Raw genomic sequence first — 6,000 nt, forward strand, 5'->3', positions numbered from 1 at the left:
TTACTAGGCAAGGAGGAGGCCAAACCAAAAGTAAACAGACAACAAGAGGTGATGTTTACTCTTCATATCTCATTGTTATTCCATGACCTGTTAGTCATAAGGGCTTTGTGTGGGAAATTACATATGCATAAATATTTTGTAACCAAAGGGTTATAATCTACAATCTTTCTCATACTTAATTGGTTCCACAGTAGGAAGTCAAAGAAGTATATATGTGTCATTTCATGGTTGATTCATTATGCCCGTACTAAATATATTTGAAATAACGGTCTGCATTGTAGCACTCAAACCTAGATAACATATAATTTCTAATCTTAGTGAGCCAAGGGAATAAGACTAATTGTACTCTGAAGCTAAAAAGTCAGTGTCTACCAGATTGTTAGTGTCCAAGGTTCAGAAGAACACACTATCATCTTCATAACTGAGCATGCCTTTACCCCATGCTGTTAGGAACTAATTATGGATAAGAGTCAAGACCTTCCCATATTCAACCACTTCGTGATTTCTCAAGACAACCCAAAAGATTATGAGTCAAAAGTCATTGTTTCTTGTCATTGTCCAAGATAAAGACTGATCTGTGGAAAGTAGACTTTCTTTCTGGCAAAGGACAAAAATATGTTTGAAGAAAACAAGTAATTTTTTAAATAAACATTTTAAAGTCAGCCAAAAATAGTTGATAAATTGCTCAAGAATCACAGTTTGCCTGTGTAGATGCTATAGACGATATAACAGAATTGCCAGATTGGAAGGATGAACAGAAAGATGAACAGATTTTATTTGAATTTATCTTTGGTCCAAGTATTTTAAAACTCTGTAAATCAGAACTGTATAAAATATTTTGAAAGAGAGAAAAAACATTTGTTTAATTCTACAGAATCTCCCTTTTTGTCTTAGCTTGTAAGACTGTTCACATAGTAAAGAAGGTCTTGGATCTTTACCCTTTGTCTTCCTATTTACCATTTCCCCTTTTCCTCATACTGGCACACTTATTTTATATGAGAAACAATTTCTTAAAATTTACATTAAAATCATGTATTTTGGACTTCCCTGGTGGCACAGTGGTTAAGAATCCGCCTGCCAATGCAGGGGACACGGGTTCGAGCCCTGGTCTGGGAAGATCCCACATGCCATGGAGCAACAAAGCCCGTGCGCCACAACTACTGAAGCCTGCGCACCTAGAGCCCGTGCTCCGCAACAAGAGAAGCCACCACAATGAGAAGCCCACGCAGGCAAAAATAAATAAATAAGTTTATTTTAAAAACCCCAAACATTAAATAAATAAAATAAAAAATAAATAAAATCATGCATTTAAATAAAGTATATCACATTTTTCACTCCATATGAGAAAGTTTGATTATAAATAAGGATTCTGATGGATAAACAACAAGGTCCTAATGTATAGCAAGGGAACTATAGTCAATGGAAAAGAATATGAAAAAAGAATGTATGTGTGTATAACTGAGTCGCTTTGCTTTACAGCAGACATTGGCACAGCACTGGAAATCAACTAGACTTCAATTTTTTTTAAAAAGCAAAAAAAAATAAGGATTCTGATAAAAGTTTAGCTTATATTAAGATGAAGTGCACCTGCTTGCTCATCAAAAAGAAAAGAGAAAAAAGACAAAAAATGGAGATGTGTGATGTTCAGCCAGTTCTCCTGAGAGCCTAAGTCACCACCTGATCATGATTCAGCTGCTGGAGATGAGCTGTCGGCTCAAGTACAAAAGCATGCATTAGAGGCTAGACAGCCAGACAGGGAGAGCAGAGCAATAGAAAATGTTTCTCTTTGTGTTTTTATCTTATCGTCAGGGTTTGTTTAAGGCTGATAGCAGCTCTAAAATATTGCGGTTACTCCTTAACACAGAGATGTTGACCCTTAGATTGGACTAGCCACTGCATTAGAGGCACTGTTACAGTATTCAGTCACACTAACTTCTTCACAGCAAGGAAGGTCTTCTGTCCCCAGAGAACAGATTGACGTTGGAGATCTGCAGCCCAGAACGAGAATCTCTCCCCTCCCAACCTCAGCTGCCCCGATGCAGGCACCTGCATTTGTGCCTCAGGTGCTTGGGGATATTTGAGAGCCAGAAAGGCCCACTTTTGTGTGCTGATCGTGGTCAGAACAAGTGAAGGACCAAAACGGTCAGCATGTTCTTCTCACCTCACATCACTTCCACTTTGTAGCTGGAAATACCAGGTAATTTTTTTCCTTTCACCATTCCCACCTATATCCTCCCCACTGAGTGTTGAAATATGGGTTATGTAATCCACACTGGATTTTTAGAAACTCATTTAATAAATACGTCCACTCCATTACTGCCTTTAGGGAAGTGAAAAGCAGTTGGTGTTTTCTACCTTCCAGGATTTTCACCAACAAACTATGTTTTCAGCATAGATGAGGCAGAAAGACACTTAACTGTAAGTGTTCTCAATGCAATTTGTGTTTTTGGCAAAGACAGGCAAGATTTTTCTGTATGTGGGTGAATTATTTTGATACAAGATAGAGACAAGAGGCGAGATGGGATGAACCTCTTTGCTCTCTCCTCAGCTCAGGAGGTTTTGTGATACTCTCCCCTTCCCCTCCCCTCTCCTCCCCTCCTTTCTCCCTCCTCCTCCCTTTAGGTTCTCTGAAGTAGTTGTTAGGGGTTAACAAATTAGCAAGTCCAAACAATTATTCATAGTAAGTTTAATAATGATTTATTTTATTTAAACAGTGATCAGTTTACTTATGACATTCAGACTAGTAGACTCTGCTTGTTAATAGCTAGGAAACCCTATAAGGAAATTACTTTCTTGGACTTGAAAGGAACTTATACAAATAAATATGACCAATTGTATACTCTACAACTAAAGAAAAATGTATAGAACATATACTGGATTTTCATAATAGAGCAAACAATAAAAGGAATGAATCCCAACAGGTGGAGAAATTTATTTTTTGAAGGGTCACAAGTAGATGCAGTTATTGGAAATAAAGTAGGAATTGAACATGCTTTAAAGACAAGGTAGGGCTTCCCTGGTGGCGCAGTGGTTGAGAATCTGCCCGCTAATGCAGGGGACACGGGTTCAAGCCTTGGTCTGGGAGGATCCCACATGCCGCGGGGCAACTAGGCCCGTGAGCCACAACTACTGAGCCTGCGCATCTGGAGCCTGTGCGCCGCAACAAGAGAGGCCGCGATAGTGAGAGGCCCACGCACCGCGATGAAGAGTGGCCCCCACTTGCCACAACTAGAGAAAGCCCTCGCACAGAAACGAAGACCCAACACAGCAAAAATAAATAAATTAATTAATAAGCTCCTACCCCCAACATCTTCTTAAAGACAAGGTAAATTGGATTTATTTTGCAATACAATTATTTAAGTCAAGGAGTAAAAGACAAAAGCAGTATAAAATATCTGACAAATTTGGAACACAAAAGATTTGTGTTGGAAAATGGTACAACTCTAGATTAATGTCTGCCTATTTTACTTAAAGGTGAGCTTAGAAACAGAATTATTCACTAAATGATTACTCTGAAAAGCTCTCTTTGCAAACGCCCAAAATTTTCTAAAATTCTATTGGATTTAGCCTGCTGCTTCATTTCTACAAGAGAGTAGCTTATATTTTCTATTAAAACACATACAACTGCTTACTTTTCTTGGTTTCATGGTACCGTACTTGAGATTATATACTCCTATCTCATCCAATCAACAGAAGTTTATAGGCAAAGTTCAGTGGATTTTGTATTTTGCTCAAATATTATCTCTAGAATACAGGGTTGTCCATTTGGAATTAAAAGATTCCTTCACTTTCCAGCACTTTAGCTATTTGTTTTGCTGTCCTTGGAGAACAGCCATTCTTTGCAGGACTTAGATCGCAATAAATAACACTGAGACCACAAGCTAGAAACTCTCTAAAGATGACACGCCTTTTAATTTCAGTGATTTGTACTTCTCTTTGCATCCACACCTTCTCCAAAGCATAGTTGCTGAAGACTTAGACCTTCAGAGTGGAAAAATGCCAATCGGATATATGATAAATTTCATGCATTTCATCAACTCGATTCCAGTTGTCATATGGTACAATCTTAGAAACCAAGGCCCTGTATGGCTTTTGGAATACACAATAGTTGATTACTGTTTTAGGACTAAACTGTGTAATGTGAAGCAGAGTGGGGAATTGCTCACACTCCGCCTGCTTCAGGCAAAGTAAAAATTAAGCTCAGCATGTCGTCACGTACTTACAAGTGACTTATGTGAGCATTCTTTATAAATAGATTTTGACAGTGCCAAGGTTTCCAGTAAAATAGGAAACCATTAAAATGGTTTATCGTTTATCATTTTTATTATGGGAAAAACAGGGAGAACCCTGATTCCCCTCAGGCAATAACTGACCCTTCAGGAACTGTAAAAGAATCATAGACAATGGTGCAAACTATTAAATTCATTCCCAAATGAATTTCCCAAATAGGTAGGCTTTTTAAAATATGGCTTCTACAATGACCACCTTGGCAGTACGTATGTTCATGGCATGCGAAGAAGTACACATAATAAAAGATTTTATAAGCTTCCTTTCGATGACATTGATGAGCTGTAGCTCAGTTTTCTCTAATAACTCTAAAGCTTCATTTCAAAGAAGAGACCATCATTTGTTTTAAGGAAAAATGTAACAGGGGTAAGATTAGAAATTTACACATGATACGTGCCCTTCTACGGTACTGATTTTATGGACAGTGAAATGTAGGAAGAAAGCTCTTGTGAAGTCACTTGAGAGAGAATATTTTTAGAGTGTCTTAAAAATATGAATGAATAGGACTTCCCTGGTGGCACAGTGGTTAAGAATCTGCCTGCCAATGCAGGGGACACGGGTTCAATCCCTGGTCCGGGAAGATCCCACATGCCACAGAGCAACGAGGCCCCTGCGCCACAACTGCTGACCCTGCATTCTAGAGCCCATGAGCCACAACTATGGAGCCAATGTGCCACAACTAATGAAGCCCATGCGCCTAGAGCCCTTGCTCTGCCACAAGAAAAGCCACTGCAATGAGAAGCCCGCGCACTGCAACGAAGAGTAGCCCCCGCTCACCACAACTAGAGAAAGGCCGCCACGCAGCAACGAAGACCCAACACAGCCAAAATAAATAAATAAATTTATTTATTTTTAAAAATATGAATGAATAAGACAACTTTTATAATACAAAGCAAAGTTTATAGCTAACAAAGTTATATACGGTAAAATTCTACACATTAACATATATGCAAATATATAAATATTAAAATATATTTCCATATTATATGTATATAAATATATAACATGTACATTTATATATTACACTTACAATGTAAGTATATATTTACACACATCTTCACAGACACACACATGCACACATATAGATATATAACAAGTTAATAGTTTTCAGAGATTTTCCATTTTTTCTTTGGTTTTCGTGTATTTTCAAGTTTTCTACAAAGAACACGTATTATCTTTGAAATCAGAGAAAGTATATAGCTTTTTCAAATTTATTTTAGCCCTGAATTTAGCACAGGTGGTATTTAAAACATCTCTCTTTTTTTTTTTTTGCTCAATTTCTAGTGAAACAATTATAGCTATTGAGATCTTTTTAAAAGCAGTTTTAGGTTTACAATAAAATTGAGAGGAAGGCACAGAGATTTCCCATATACCTCCTGCCCTGATACTTGCATAGTCTCCCCTATTATCAACATCACTCCCCAGAATGGTACTTTGTTAGGACTGAGGAACCTACACTGACACATCATAATCATCCAATATCCAAAGTTTACCTTGCAGTTCACTCTTGATGTTGTAATTCTCTGGGTTTGGATAAATATATAATAATGTAATCCATCATTATTAACTCATACATAGTATTTTCACTGCCTTAAAAATCTTCTGTGCTCTACCTATTTCTCTCTCCACCACCCACCCCTACCCCTGGCTGGTGAGATTTTTAGAGTCTGAGGTGAGGACCTTGAACACCCTGTTCCTGGAGGAAATTACCTG

Source organism: Phocoena phocoena, chromosome 3, assembly GCF_963924675.1.
Source record: "Phocoena phocoena chromosome 3, mPhoPho1.1, whole genome shotgun sequence".
NCBI classification, from domain to species: Eukaryota; Metazoa; Chordata; class Mammalia; order Artiodactyla; family Phocoenidae; genus Phocoena; species Phocoena phocoena.